At 37.7% G+C, this 17,244-nt stretch overlaps 1 long non-coding RNA gene across 1 annotated transcript in view; it reads right to left on the minus strand.

The window, feature by feature from the left end:
* Positions 1 to 17,244, minus strand: part of LOC128914222 (uncharacterized) — a 184,137-nt gene that overhangs the window by 104,725 nt on the left and 62,168 nt on the right. The window contains exon 2 of the long non-coding RNA XR_008468219.1: positions 15,831 to 15,958. This is a non-coding gene — a long non-coding RNA (uncharacterized LOC128914222). The remainder of the gene's footprint in view (positions 1 to 15,830; positions 15,959 to 17,244) is intronic.

The following is a 17,244-nucleotide window of genomic DNA, read 5'->3' on the forward strand; positions in this document are numbered from 1 at the left end:
TGTCATTTCCATTATCCACTTAGCTACAAGCTTTTACTATATCATCTACTTAACTTAAGCTGATCCTACCAGCTGCCGTTACTTCTGTGTTATGCATACTAGAGTTGCTAGACATCAGCCTGCCATTCCACCCTCTTCCAGAGGGTGTAAAGTCTGGAAGTGTGGCAGCATTTAGCTTAAAGCTTATAAATCAACCTGAAATGGCAAAACCTAAGCTTTGAAATTGGTTAGCTGTAATTTTGATTTCTTGGTTATCGGTAGGTAAACATTACTTGATTCAGTAGTGATTTGGCAAAATTTTCCCTCACAAAAGAAACACTTGCTGTAGATCTAAACCACAATGGGAGAATCAGACATGTTCCCTCTCTAGTATTTTGTTCAGTTTGTCCACTAAATGACAGGACTTGCAGTTTCATAGAATCATAGAACGGTTCAGATTAGAAGGGATCTTAAAGATCATCTAGTTCCAACCCCACTGCGATGCGCAGCCGTTTTCTACGGCTTTCCCCATTCATGTACCAAATATGTCACTTAAATGGCATGACAAGGTTACAAAACGAGGCATCACAACAGTAGTTTGCATTCAAACAAAAGGCAAGTGGAATCTCTACATTATTAACAAAATGTATTTCATTAGAGCCAGTCAGATCAAATGATTAACACATTACATAGAGTTAAAGAACACAAGTCACAGCACAAGACATTCTGCATTCAGTTTTATAAAGTTATTCCAGTTTCAAGAAAGTAAGTCTAGTTTTAAAATGACCTACTAAGTGATGCTACCACATTAGTTTTTCCATAAAATCACATTATTACCTTCAAATGCTGTTCTCTGCTTTATGTCATAACTCGTAGACTGGATATCTTTCATGAAAATACAAAGTTAACTATTTCAAAATTTTCTTTATATCTGCTAATATTACGTTCATGGAAAATTTGACAAATTTGATAGTCTTCATCATATGCATTAGCATAGCCTAAGGAGCTACTAAATAACAGCCAAACTGTTTCTGGCATTGTTTAAGAAGGCATAAGACCATAACCTGAAGAGCTTTAAATTAAAGGGAGGAAGAAAACATACATATCAGAAAGACACATAACACGCAAGCAGAATAAACAAAATACTGGTTATTCAACAGCTTTTGGAACCAAAAATAGCTAGGAGGGTACGAGGTACTGGGGAGGCGTTGGGAGATGAGGACACGGAAGGAAAGGTACAAATCTAAATAGGGGAGAAGATACAGTAAAGAGCAGTGAAGATGTAGGAACATTTATGGTGAGGCCGAGACAAGACTGTACAAAATCCTTGATACAAATTAGGTATTTACTGAGACGGAGGAAGAATTTAATCTTGGGGGAACATACCCCTCCCTCCTCCTTCCCTGCGGCTTTTATTGCCAAGCATGATGTCATTTATTATGGAATATCCCTTTGGTCAGTCAGGGCCAGCTGTCCCAGCTCTGTCCCCTCCCAACGCCGGCGGGACAGCGTGAGGAGCAGAAAAGGCCTTGATGCTGTATAAGCACTGTTCAGCAATAACTAAAACACGGGTGTGTTATCAACACTGCTTTCATCGCAAATCCAAAATACAGCACCATACAAGCCACTATGAAGAAAATTAACTCTACCCCAGCCTAAACCAGTACAAATGTCTTTGCAAAATGACACTGTACATGCTGATCCCACAAACACCTAAGTACGGAATTGGCACACTAAGGACTACAGTCTTTCCTTACCCCAATACTACAAACTAGTCCTACGACCTGTTTTATGCATTCATAGGGAGAGGATGCAACCCCTCGTGTCCCCAGTGGCTTGCTTTGAAATCAAACCCTGACATCCGCAAGAGTGGAAGTTGCCCAGTACTTTACAGGGTGGTTCCCTCTGTGTGTGTGTGTGTATTTATCTGTCTGTAGTATTAGTATTCATTAAAAAGCCTGTCCCGCTTTCGAGTGAAAAAATATTTAGTTTCTCTGGCTTATGACAGTCTTTGTAAAGAGCAGTGCTATATTGATTCCTTCTTCAGTGTGTATACAAACTCATTTACAATGTTATGACCTGAACTGTAGAGCACAAATTTAAAATGACCTGTACATATTACTTGGTAACATTTGGATTGCAAGTTAAATACTCCCTGATTAAACATGAATGCTTTTCCCTGGGAGTATGAGATATCTTATCAGAAAAGCCTTCTTATCAAATTCACCATCCTGGAGGCAGACACATTCTCTTGCAGTGCTGGGAGTTTATAATGATAAAATTAACAATGTTGTATTTCCCAATGAAGTCAGCAGTAGTGCACTGCATCCTACCATTAATCATTAGAGCCAGTTCTCATAACAGAGCCACTTGCTGGCCCTCAGGCACCTGCATCACTCCCCAAGCAATTCCAGTCCCCAGCAATAACTTATCACAGAAGCCAGGGATCAAGATTAAAAACCCGGTGAATAATGGGAGACTGTGTGCACCTCTATTCCTCTGGTAGATACAAGCAAGCTAATAACCTCCTTAAAGGGGAAGCAAATCATTCCATATTTTTTACTTTATAGACAAGCCAGAAAAGACCTGTATCTATGTCTCAGTAAAATTTATTGTATTGTTTAAGTTACTTGTTTCTGCCGTGTGGAAAGCAGCAGCATGCATAAAACATTTGGGGTGGGGGGTGGTGTCCTCTGTATAGCACCGTTCCAAGTACACTATATTTTGCATTCTGCTTACAATAAAAACTACAGGGGAAGGAAATTTTAATTTAAATCAGAAAATCAAAAACATTACCCATTCTGCAAAAGCATTTGGGCAAGCAGTGTAATCAGAGGCCAGATTTCCAGCTGGTAAAAAATGGCTTGTATTGACATTTGTGCCATAGAGGCGATAAAAAAGCCCTTGCAAATGCATTTCAGCCATGGCTTCTCCCCCTCTCGCCTTCCCTGTCACAGGGCACGGTACTAAAATACCAAGTGTTCTGCTGCTGCTGCAACTCGGTGCAATTCTCTGAGAAAGAGCCTGCTGCCATCAATGCAGCTCACAACTTGCTAAACATAAATGAGAGACGGGCAGCTAAATAAAATAGTATGTTATAGAAACCTTAATGGGAACTTAATTTAAACATACCGGCTGGGAGGAAAAAAAAAAGCATGCATGCATACATACATATGTATATATTTATGTATGTAGCTACAGTTATATAGAGAAAGGTGTTTGTCTCATTCAGTTCAGCATCAAATATTATTCCACTTTCCAGACCACATATAGAGTTACTTCAGCTATTCCTATTTCTACCTACAGAGCCTATGCAACTTCTAAATTATTATTATTATTATACTGTTTATTCAAAAATTAATCTGGAAAATTATTTGCAGTCCTACAGTAATTTGAAAGGAAGTAAAGAACGTAAAGTCTGATCTGAGAGACTGAGACACAGTACCTTGTGCTGTTCTTCAGTGTTCTCAAGAATTTAATATCTCAAGTTTTCTTTTTTTTTTATTTAGACGTTACAATAAATTGGGGTGCTTGATTTCCTGACTGAAAAACAATAATTACTATGCTTAATGTAATTAATACTTGCTACAGATTTCGTATGAGGTGAGCAGAGAAAGAATTTCAAGTATGGCATTGAAGAGGAAGAGAATACAGGGAATTCAAGAAACATAAATGTAAAACTGCTGTATTAAAAGTATCCAGTTTATATAGGCAGTTCTTCGACACATCTGAATCTGTTGCCTTAGTCAATAGCAATTTCAAACAACACACTGAGTTGAACCAGCACAATATATAACTCTGCATCTTTGAGAAAAATGTGTGAAGAAACTGTAACTGAGTCATAGTTGGGCTGATTTCATAACAAATACTACAGGAACTCAGAGCAGAAATCTCCATCACTGTGGATCTAATATGTCATTTAGAGTATAAGAAGTGTTAAGAATTATGGAGACTGCAAATTAATCTTTAAAAGTTGAAACATACCACCAAAATATCTAAGAGACAGAAAGCAATGGATACAAAACATGACCACAAAAGTTTGTCCAGTGAGACTAGTTATTGAGCCTACTTATAAATTGTAAGTGTTTGACTGTTTTCCTAAGAGTTTTCATAAAACAGTTATTCTCAATTGACAGGTCTCAAAAATTCTGCCGCTGATTTTTCCACCTGCTAAAAACGTAAGTTCATCATGGTTATAAAATCTCGATACACCCCAAAAGCTTTCCAAGCACACACTCAAATGAGATAAAAGTCATTACTTCTTACTGATGTACCCGTAAACCTACATAAAAATCACATTATGCTTAATGATTTAGAAATAGACAATAATGGATTAGTGGAATGGATGTATTTCTGAATTGATGCATTTCTGAATACCATGTGATATGCTGAAGTGTCAAATGGTTCAAGCTTAGTGCTATTACCATTACTTCACGAGGTAAGGTAATTAGAAACAGGGACAAGGCTGGACTTGGAAATGTGTCGTCATCAGGCCAAAATATGTTGTAAACAAAAAATGTGATTTGAATGTTGAATGTCCTAATATTCCCATCATATTCAATCTATAGACAGTTATTTCCACCCAAAATCATGTAAGATGCCATTGTTCACTTTTTCGTGTTCAGTTTGTGCCCAAGGTGGGGCGAACCTGAAATTGAATTGAGTATTTCTGCTGAATGTTTTTTCCTGATTAACTCTGACAATAATTCATTTTCCACAAAAATTTAGTCCTTCCTAACTGTATCTATATTTTTGATAAAGGGCTTAAAAAGCATAGTGTTATACGCCCAGTTTCAGCAAAATATCTCTACTGAGCATATCTTGGGATCCTGTGATTCTTAGTAATATTACAAAAGCTTATTGTAGGGGGGAGAATAGAGAATACTGCAAGTCATACAATTACTGGGATTTTAAAATATTATACCCATGAATGGGTGTCATTTGCTTTACAAATGTCAGAACTGGTGTCAACTGAAGCCTTTAGAGAGATGATGCTATTAGCAGCTTCTCCACATGTTCTTGAAGGAGGGAAGATCAATGAGAGAATGCTTCAAAAGCTGGGTACAATTGATGTGCTGCTGATGGAGCAGCAGAGCAGCAGAGGTATTGCAGTCATGTCTCAAGGAAGGCAGGCGACAATCAGATAAAAATGTTTCTGCAGGATTATGCTTCAGAGAACACAGTCCGCAGGTGGATGAAGAAAGCAGCATCATAAAAAGTTTTTACAAGTTTATGGCTTAGTCTGGTAGCAAAGGCTTTTATTTAACAAAAAGAATTGGCTTTCTAACCATGTGCCTGGGGTCAGAGAGATTTGTAAACTGGATCTTTACATCTTGCGAAATAATTCTGTAAGGACATAAGAACATAGTAGAATCTACTTTCCAGCCTTAAGTTGGTCCTTACCATGCAGAACACAGCTAAATTCTGTGCCAGAAAGTCCTGTACCATTCATTTCAATGTCTGGCTATTTCTCACTACTGTAGTTGACCTCGGCCTATTCATCAGCCTGAAAAACGGTCCTTTTGCTGACTTAAATAATAAATAATCAATAGACATTTTCTAGTCTTGCTATCAATTCCTTATTCACAAGCAGTGAATACTAAGCCAGATGGAGCTCAGTGGTACCCAGTGAAAGAATGAGAGACGGCAAGCACAAACCAAAATACAAGATATTCTATTTAAACATCAGAAATAGCTGTTTTTCTTGGATGTGATTGAACACTGGAAAAACGTTGCCTAAAGAGGATGTGAATTTTCCATTCTTGGAGTTATTCAACACCCATTTGGACATTTCCCTGAACAAGCTGCCCTATTTGACCCTGCTTGGAGCAGGAGGGTTGGACTAGATAATCTCCAGATGTGCCTACCAACCTCAATAATTCTATCATTTTGTGATTCTATAAAAAGTTTATATTAGTTGACACCTTGTGACTCACCCTGGTCCAACGCCTTTGACTGCAAATCTAAGAGATACCTATGATTACAAACAAACTGTAAAAATATATGTTCCCTCAAACATTCCTTCTCAGCAAGCGGCAGAGATCACCGTTCTCCACAGGAGCTCTATGTGTAGGATAGTGGACAAGAGGGCAGCCCAAGTCAGGACACAGCAGTGACCTCTTTATGATGCACGGTTTGCTAAGAGGTTAATCAGATTTTCAGTGAGGAAGAGATTCACAAAAGATCACTGTGGAGGCTGTTGTGGAGGAAAAGTTCAGTCTCCCTTGGTCATAGAATGGATACATTAGGGATTTTCAGAAACAGCAACGTTAAGAAAATGAAGCTTATACAAAGATACGGTGCAAGTATCTTAGACCTGACTTTAGACTGGAAGAATGTAAGTTTTGATTTAGGAAAACAACTGAGAAAATGCCAAGGTGGGTCCTCTTTCTAAAAACATACAACAGAGTGTTTAACTTCAGACAAATGCTCAGGCCTTGTTTAAGATATTGTCACTTTTCTTCTCGGAAAGAGGCTCTGAATCAGCATTGCAGGTAGAGACACAAAAGCAGCAGTGGTGACAAGAAGTTGTTCTACTAGCAGAGACAGTCAAGACTTCCAACAGTTCTGAAATTCAAAGGGGAAGAGGCACACTGACGGCATGTTACGTTAAAGAGGTAGTATTACATTTGAAGTAGTTGTACAACAAGACTAGAGAAAATTCAACAGTGACTACCTCTTGCAAAGGATGTAGCATTGGAGATTCTTTCCCCACCCCCACCCCAAAGATTTTTAATCCCATAGCTCTTAACCCAATACAATTCACTATTACTCCCTCTGTGGTACGAGAACAGTAATTTTCTCTTAGACCAAGTAGTAGAAGATTGTATTTATGAGCTAAAACTTAGACTGTTAGAAAAGTCTTCCTAATTGGGTTATTCTTTCTGCAAATTGGTCTAAACATATTAAAGAGTCTTTAGTATTCTTGTAGCATTGCTCATACAGCTTTAAATAAAACAAAAGTAAATGAAACACTGAAGTAAAATAAACCAAAATAATGTAACACTTAACATTTGGGTTTTCACTAGGATGCAAAAAGTTGGAATTATTCTACTAGGTTTGACCAATATGTAAAAAAACAAGAAAAACGCCACTATAAAAATGAAAGCAAAGGTTCAATCCTGAAAATGCTTTTGCACATGAATAACTGAAAGACTCTAGTGTAAAATTATTCATGCTTTAGACTTCATGCACAAGTGTCAGGTTGCAAAAAAATCAAGTTATCTCATATTGAAATTTACAGCTTTATATTGTCTATTTAAGCTTCCTAAAAATCCTGCTGATTGCAATGAGGAGTTTGCAGGAGTTGATGATCAGTACGTGATCATGCCATTCAAAACCTGCCTATTTTTGGTACAGAATACATTACACATTTGTGAGATTATCTGCATCTTATAAAACCCCACCTTGTATTTATATACAATCAAAACCAAGATATATATCATTTAGTCGCTAAAAGATTCTATTTTTCCTTAACTGTTACTTTAGAATTATCTCATCTGCTAATGCATTCCTTGAAATTGTGCTTAGATTAAAAACATCTCTAAAGGAAATAGAATAGGCATTTCAATAGATCCATATTTTTCATAATAGTCCCTACACAATGCATGCAAAAGATCAAGCTGTTGAACACAAGCATGCATCAGTTTGGGAAGGCCCTCAAATGTGTGAGCGATTCTTATGAAAGAAGAAACACAGACACCAAAGGAACACACCTACTCCTTAGCCTTGAATAAAAATATTTGTGTTCTACCAGAAGTGCTCAGGTACAAAATATCCTTCAACCCTTTTCTTTCTTTCAGGTGGCTTAATTTTACACAAACTTTCCCTTCAATGTAGAATGTAATACGACTTTGGAGAGAAGAGGGATTTGGGATTTTTTTAGTGTGTTATTAGGCCATGAAGACTCAAACGTTTTGCTGAGTTAGGGCGATTCACCATGTTACCCTGTTTAAGCTCAATATCTATTTCTGTGTGCCTATTTTAATCTCAGTTGCAAGTTAAACTGACATTGCTGAAGCTTTTTTCTAAGGGTTTACAACATATAAGCTAAATTGCAGTCCTTTGTAAATGTGGTTTTTTTCTGTTCAGCAGATGCATAGTGATCGATTAGGCTTCAGTGACTTGTCTGTGGGTATGAATTCTTAGAGACACTGACCTGCAAAATCAGAAGCCCTGTGATAGATTACATTGGTAGAATATTCCAGTGCAGTACTCTTGAAATCAGAGGAAGTTGTGTGCACCAGACCGCAGGACTGATCTACCTCTCCATGTTCATGTAGGCCAACAACTTTATGCTCTTTACTATTCCACCATTTGAAAGAGTGGAAATGTGCCCCTCTACTAATCTGATTTCACCAACTTTTAAAGGTCTGCAATCTCCAAAAATGCAGATCTTTTTAGCAAAGCATTTTTAACATGTTATAAAAATAATGACAAAGTATACTTCTAACACAACTTAAGGAAATGAGGAAACAGAAATGAGTTTACTGAAGTCCCACAACCTGATGGCTGACAAAAGTCAATGGCAGCGAAAGGTATGCCATGAATTGCTTTCCATGGCTCAGCATGTGTTTCAATTCAATATTTTAAAGAGCAAAGCATATTTCAGAGTTAAGCCAATTTAGAATGTAAATTCAGACTCCAGGCTTTCAAAATTATTATCCTTATGAATACACCCTGGAGTACATTGGTTTTGTTTTCTCTTCTGAGCAGCAAACTTTGACACAAACAGCTCGTGGATCAATAAGCAACTTGTTTTGTGGTCTCCATGTACGTTGATTCACAAACCATTTGTCTCCTTGTAAACACCATAATAAAACAATTATCACTTAATAATGCACCATCATGTCATCAGTACCCAATCAGAATGCTGAGGAACCAGCATTTTCTTCTCCCTCTATATCATCTGTATATTGTAGTTAATTCAACTTCAAAATAAATCAATATATATTTCTTTCCAAGGATGGGGTGTTTTGAAAGTGCTCATGTAATTTCTCCCTAAACAAACAAAAGACCACCTGAGAAAACCAGGTAACTCTAGATTTTAACAACCTGGAAATAAATGAAAGACAGTAGATTTCAAATTAAAAGTTTGTATGGAGGAATTTAGCATCCAATATCTATTGCAACTGATATTCTAGTTTTTAGATTGAAACATGCTCTGAATTAATTTAAGGAGCCAATTTTGGTACCTTATGTGTAAAATAAGGTACAGAAAAGGTACAGAATAGGTACAGAAAAGCCAAGAAGTCCCTGACACAGAAAGGTCGATAAAGGTCAACAAATAGGAGTTTGCCTGACACAGTTGCAAAAGCTGTGTCTTTATATACACGCATGTAATGGGTCATCCCCTGTAATTTTTAGATTGTGCTGGAACCACAAATTACAGCAATTTGCGATTGATACTTTAGCTACTACACAAGCCTTTGGACAAAAAATTGTACCCTGGGAAGGCAGGTTAAGTGACCTTGTAAGTAAAGGGAGTACCTGAGGTATTGGAATAAATGTTCTTCCTGTGTATCTATTTGATTACGACTTTAACAGTACTTTACATCTTGTGTTTCAGAACTAATTCTTCATGTTACTATTGTGATGGTCAATTAGCATACCTTTTGGTATCTATAAGGAATTAACTTAATTCCAGTGACCGAAACCACACCTACTTTTGTGAATATTACCTGCAGTTGCCCCCTTCTATAGTGACACGGACTCTGGAAGCGGCAGGGTACACTGCACAACCGCTCTTCTGAATGCAATTCCTTCCCAAGACAAATGAAGCCCTCTCACAGCCTTGGTATGACAAAAACCTGTTATTGCTGATTCTACACAGTGAATTGCACTGCCTGCTTTCACTGCCGGGGAAGATGAAATTTCAGTTTCCACCTCGCACCACAGTAGCCTGCTGCCTCAGAAATAAAAGTTTAACTCCTCACAGAGAAAAATATGTGGTCAGAAGAACAAAGAAGGGCACTGACTGCAGATTCATCCCCCAAACTCTCATACAAAAACTGCACACACTTCTCAGTCTCCAAGATAACTACCAGGAAGGTCATCCCACCACCAAGGTGCGTCAGAGCTTAGTTGATGCCACAGTGTGTGTAATGAATTAGAATATTTCTAAAGAATAATTGTCCCTGGAGGCTACATAAATGCTACAGCAAAACCAGCTCAGACTTTGACGTCTTCCATGACCACACAGCATTCTGTTGTAATTATGAACTCTGTATTATGCCTAATGACATTTAAAGCCTACTTCTTTCATTAGACAGTTATTTCTGTAGCACTGGGAGGTGATCAGAGGTCCACATTTCCAAGAATATGCAGGATGTTAGAGAAGGCATAAACTGTCCTGGGTTCAGCGCTATCATAGGAGCTCCTCACTGCTGAGGCTGAGCCAGAGCTTTCCATGTTTTCTGCAACATTTACTTGGATTGTAATCACTGTCATTTTTACAAGTTAATAAATATTATTCTTCTAAACTGTAGTGTCTGCTGATCATTGTATGCCCATTTAATTGCATAAGCTTTTAAAATCCTATATCAAATTAAGGAAAGGCTGTGCTTGCAAAGCCATAATTGATAGTGCATGACAGAAGTAAAATGAGATGAAATTTGGCCATTACAAACCTGACTCTCAGGGAAGGTTCACCACATTCCCAAGACCTTTTGGGGACTGCATAGGGTACCAGTGATCCAAGGAAGGGCAATTTGCACAGTTCTACATGATTTAGATCCTCTGCTCACTTATGAAAATAAATCAAGCCCCATATATAAATCCTAGCTTGAAATAAAAAATCGTGAAATTGTTAACCATATACATATAAGTACGTAGTCAGACACATGTTGATCATCAACACCTAGGCTCAAAAGATGACATTCAATTCAGTCTATAAAATATCACACAAAAATGTGATTTGTATAACAACTGACGAGCAAATGATATGAGTTACAGAACCACAACAGCAGCAGTTCAGATGCAACTATTCAACAGTGTGCTTTTGTGCCTCTAGTATTGTATTTTTATCTTTTTGGACAACTGAATGATTATTATTTTGTTTGGCAGTGTGGTAGACTTTTGTGAGTCTTTAACAAACTAACCTCCCTAAATACATAGCAATGAGTATTAAATTCAGCTGGCCTGGAAAGGATGGCATCTGCTTCAGCTTTGATTTTTGGCTTGCAGAGTTTCTCCTGCTCTCCACATCAAACATGCGTTCTATCTTTACATTTCCTTTTTACAAATGTCAGTATCAAAACAATTAAAATATCTTTCAAGATATTACAGGGGGACATGTCAAGAGGATCCCATTTTTCTTTACAGCAGTTCTGCGACCCAGTGCAAAGTACTACGTTTACTTAAATTCCTAACTACTTGAAATTGCCTAATATATCTTACCATATATGTCATCTTTATTCGTTCTTGATTCAACCATGGAATAAGCTTCCCATCTCCCCCCAAGAAATTTCTGAAAAAGAAATTTTACAGAGAACTGTAAAGATCTCTGTAGGAACTGTATAAAACCTCCATACTTCAATAAGGGAAAGCAATTCATCAAGATGATGGTTTCTAAAGTAGAAGAAAAAATTCTATGTTGCTATTTGACTTGACGGAGTATGTTGGCAGGACACAAGGAGCTAGCCTGAGCCTGGCCCTAGATAAAAAGCAGACGTGATGTAGAACAGCAGGCCACATCAATGAAAAGTGTTTATCAACATTATTTGTAGGCAGCTGATGAACTCGCCTGAACTTCCATAGTGTCTGAGATTTCTCTGACTTATGACTTTTTTTTAACACTCCCCCTTTCTTGAGGAAAAAGCTTACTGGCAAATCTGCATACCTTTAAAGAGGGGGAGGGAGAGCTCTTTATGGTGCTCTCTCTCTCATGCGATCAAACTTAATTTCCGTCTCAATTTGCTGAGCCACTATCTCTGGTAATTGCAATTGGAGCGTCAAAACTGTTGGCATCTTGAAATAATGGAATACTACCCAATATCAATCTCATTTCACATTTCTGACAGAAAGCATGATTTCCCTTTGTATGTCCCATTTGCAGTAACAAACCGCATTATTTCCATTTTCACTAATAATTTTGACACACACAGTTGGCTGACCAACATTTCAGATCTACTCCTTTATACTTACATTGATATAAATGTTCTTTTGTATCTGAAAAAGTACTTAGGGCCTCCAACGCTTTCCTTTTGCTTCTAAAGCAAAAGACCAGGAAGGAGTTTGTTTCCTTAACCTGGATCAATATAGAAAATAATTGCTGAAAGCTTGCAGAATCATCTTACATTGAATGAAACCCAAATGAAATAATAAATTATTTCATTTTACTCATAACTGGTATTAAATAACACTTGCCTCTCGCAGCCGACGAGTCGTACCATGACTCCAAATATCTCACATTTCTATTATGTATATTTAAAATTAAAGTATACTTTAATTCTTTTCACATATGACCTCAGACACCCATTTTGGAGATATTTCTGTATTGCCCACATGCCAAAAAATTTTGGCCTTTCCCATTTAAATCTCATTGTTTCAAAAAGGAAGGCTTCACATTTCAAATAAGCAGAAACTGTTAGGTCATATCAATGCAACATTTGGAAAGAATATTCTTTAAAGTGGGTCTTATGACAGGTTTATCCAACAAGAAAACTCCAGAGAAAGGCTACAGCTATAAATTTAAAGCCATCTTTAAAAGCTCGGAAGAGACTCTTTCCCTTGGCTTCCCTTCCTTCCAGCCCCTGACTACCTTGGGGTCCATCTTTGGGCTTGATCAAGTTTATCAACATCTTGTACCAGAGGTCCAAAACTGAACATAGTATCACAAATCTGAGTTTAAAAGTGCCAAGTAAAGGGAAATGCACACATTCATGGTCTACTTCCTTCTAGCTACGTGACCTAGTCTATGTCTGCCTACCAGAGAACAGTGTCTTCTTTCACTAAGCAGAACTCCTCATATTGTTTTAAAATATTGTCTTCAGAGCAATATATGTATTTCAAGTAGCCCAACATTGCTACCCCCTCCCAATTTCACCAAAGGGAATAAAAAATATAATAATTAGAAAATGTCATGCTTTCTTTAGATATGCTTTCACCCTTGTGCATAAAATACACCTCAATTTGGGGTGGGCCTGCCCGCACTGCAGGCTCTGCGCTCCTCCACTCATCAACTCCTTAAAGCTGATTTTTTCCATTTAGTTATGTGTTTGTCTCTGGCTACAACAGATAGACTGTAACCTAAAGAAGCAGATGACCAATAAATTGAATTTTTAAAACATGAATGGAATTTCAGATTTCTTTTCATCCACCTTTTGCATAAAATAATGCGAAAGTGACCATTAATTAAGAATACATTTTACTATTTACATTTGTATAGAAAGCAACCAGATATTCGTATTTGACAGCATTTTCTATTTTGACTGAGGAAATTTTGGTTTTTATAAATAAATATGTCTTAACACAGATAACCACATTGTCTATCATTGGGGAAAAAAAAAAGAAAGCTTGAATGACCTACGAGACCATTTTGTTCTACGAGATTCTTTTGTTAGAATTAAGACTGTTTCCTCCTGAAAGGAATCTGTTTCTATTACATCATGTTATTTCCTTTGTTACGATAACTGTCACAATATTCTCCTAAAACTGACTTTTGGAAGTTTTACAGACAACCATTCCCCAAGTCCCTACTGAGCTAAAATTGTTTGTGTGATTAAAACCAGCTAATCGGGTTGCTGCTATGACTTAGATAACCCTGCCCGCTCTTCTTTGAAACGTCATGGCTACTGTAGTGTGCTACACAGGAAGAGCTGAGAAAAATTCAGACCTTGCTGCACTCTTTGAATAGTCATATAGTAGTTTATACACCAGAGTTCAATCTGATAGACCTTTCAAGTGGAAAACACTCACCAGTGTTAAAAGAAGTTGTTTGAATCCCCACAGCAGAAGATATGGTAAGTACAGAACACCCCACCTACTTTCAATTTTAATGACTGCATAAATCTAACATGAATAGTTTTGGCACCAGTTTTGTTCCATCTCTGAGCACAAAACACTGCTAAACAGTGATTGCCAAGCAGTATTTTTCATTACCTCCAATAAACAAAATTATCCTTCTCCAAATGCCAAGCTTCAGAGACTTTCACGAGACTTGCATATATCCACAGTTTTCTGTTTCCTATTTGGCCAGCAAATCTCCACAGCCTAAGATCCACTACCTCTACTGAACACAGCTGGAACGCTATTTTCCCTTTTTCATATTGTGTTGGTTGAATCCCCAAACAACATAGAACCTCTAGGGAAACCTCTAGGGAAGAAAGCGGCACAATATTTAGGCATATTGAGCCGTGCCTGAAGAGCCACTGCACTCATTCAAGGTCTTCAGCCTCTCCTCTTACGCCATGTGCTGCAGACCCCGACTATCTTGGTAGCCCTTAGCTGGACTCGCTCCAGTTTGTCAATGCGTGTCTTGTACCCTAAACTGCACACAAGCCTCTGGATATACTCTCCTGAGTGCCCAACAGAGGGGAAGGATTGCTTGCCTTAGTGACCTACGGGCTACGCCCTTGCTGACATAACCTGGCATATCGTTGGCATTAGTGATGTCTTCTGCGACTTGGTTTCGGGTCTGGCAAAATGCAATGCCGTAATATATTTCAAACTCTGTCCCTCAATGCAGGAAGGATTTTAGCACAAGCTCAGACTTTTGAGGGGAACCCTGCAGACCTCGGAACGCTTTAGTGTTCCCCAGGTCAGAGACTCCTGCATTAAGAAGTACAGCTGCAGTACACCTTTGATTTCGTTTGGGTTTTCCTCCCTTTATACACACCTGGTGCTTTCACTGCATGTGCCAAGATGCAACATGAAATTATAGTGGAGACACTAGAACCAAACACTGAAGATTGGCATATCTTCTCATCTCTAAGTCTCATCTCTACTACAGACACAAGGACCTCAGGGAAAAGATCCTATTTCTCTGTGCTCAGTTCTCCATCTGTAGAATTAATATAACAGTACCTCCTTCTTTACTAATTTTTCTCATGTATTTCAATTATGAAATTCACTGTCTTGAAATTATTTCTGTTCTGTGACTTTACAAGGAATACTGGAATACAAGAATTAGAACAACAATTACTCAAGGCAAACAATGCAAAGAAGGAAATTAGACCCACACTGCCAGTGATTTTATTAAGTTTTAGCTCTAGATACTACGTTGTGCTGGCTACTGTTTTGATTAGGCAGCATGCTTATGTTCCTTTTGATGAATCTTTGCTGAAAGCAACGTATATGTTTTTCCCCCCTATATATCCACTGCTACATACGCAATTTTGATGGAATATCCTTTCTCACACAGATTCACCTACAATTCTACACGGCAAATTTGTCCGTGTGCAAAATGAAACTGTGTTTAACTTTGAAGTCCCTTTTGCACTATAAGTTTTTACTCTTAACTTAAAGGAATAAGACACAATTCAGAAAGCAAATCTCACTGCACATCACCTCCTGTCCTCCTTCAACACAGCTAGATACTTGGAATACACTTTTTGTAATAATTGTTTTTATACATATTTTATATACGTGTTATATATTTGGCAAGTATATCTTTTGCAGGGACACAATTTTAATTTTGATGACTAATCTTGTAAAGAATCTTGAAAAATGTCTTCCTAAAAATATTCACCTTTTTAATTGGAGATAGGGAGGACTCTACCAAAAATGTATGAAAATCAAATGTCCAAACCAGATGTTCAACAAAAACATTGGATAAAAACTTTGGTCACATTTCACCGCAGTCATCCCAAACCATAGCCTTGTAAATACACCCCGGCATAAGACCGGCCTACCTGCTGTGTCATTTGTGCTGCGTTGTGTTGGACCAAAGTTGAGAGTATTTGGAGTTTGACAGCCCCAGTGTAAACTTCTGTGTGATTTGGACAGTTCACCTGGTCTTTGCCTTTCTCAGTTTCCTCACCTAAAAAAGAAATATGAAAAGACTTCCTCAGCAAAAGTAGTTAAATAGTACAGTTCAGCAAGATGATACAAAAGCAACAGATGCACAAACACAGAATATCAATGTGTTGATGATCCTATTCATTTAGGGGAAATAATAACAGAAGATTTTATCTAACAATCTACACAGCTAGCTTTCAAAACAGTTGATATGGACAGAAATTCAATAGTTATCTCAGCAGTTATGATACGACACAGAACAAGATCTGTATCTCAAAGTGAAAATGGTAACTTGCTCCTTTTTTTTCTGTACCTAAAAAATTTTGCCCCTGCTACGTAATTATTCTTGGGAGCATGAGAAATTAATCAATAATATTGTCTTGCAGCTTCAAACTCATTCAAAGCCATGGCTTTGAGGGGAGAAACCAATCCTACAGAATTAGGGGAAAATATTCTAGTGAGCTTCTGGAGTAAAAGCTTAATGTCCAGTGGTGTGCCAAGTGCATCTGCTGCTGCTGGAGTCTCCCAACTTGATTGATTGAGCACAACACCGTATGCTAGAAATACAATTTTAGTATGCCTATATAAAATAAAATTTATTTTAATTATCCATACAAGCATGCAACTATGAAAAAATAATATATAATCCTAACTTTATGACTGAGTGATAACAAACATGAAAATATGTTTCAAAGAGCTCTATGTACTACTGGTCAAAAGGATTATCTGCCTGCTTACTAGGTGCCGAATAGAGAAGTCAATGGACTTAGAGCTAATACACCTAATGAGACAATTATGCCTTCACAGGGTCTTTGTCTTTAGTCTCATTGAATGAATGGTGGGGACACGTTTTGTACTGTAACAGAGTGAAATGTTCTCTTCTGCTTTCCCTTCTTTCTCGCATGACAGCACCATCTGTTTATAAATACATCACTGGAATGACAGTGCTCTGATGATGTACTAATATAATACATCATCAAAGTGCCATCAGTGATGATCTAATGATGTATTAGAAAGCTGTTTATCAAAACCCTGTTGCTTTGATGATGTATAGGTGCAATACATCACTGGAATGTCTTGCACCGGTGGCACTGTACTGATATAGACCTTGTGGGGAAAAATGGGTCCTGTTAGGACTCAGCAAGAGAATGAAATGCAGACAGATAAAAAAAGGACAATGAAGGAAATAAATAGCCAAATGTGTAAAAGAATTATAATAAGAGGAAGCTTCAAAGGTGAGGAGAAAGGGACACAGGTTTCAGAAAACTGAGTTCCTAATGAAATTGGATTCATCAGCTGGAGAGACAG

Source organism: Rissa tridactyla, chromosome 8 (assembly GCF_028500815.1).
Source record: "Rissa tridactyla isolate bRisTri1 chromosome 8, bRisTri1.patW.cur.20221130, whole genome shotgun sequence".
NCBI classification, from domain to species: domain Eukaryota; kingdom Metazoa; phylum Chordata; class Aves; order Charadriiformes; family Laridae; genus Rissa; species Rissa tridactyla.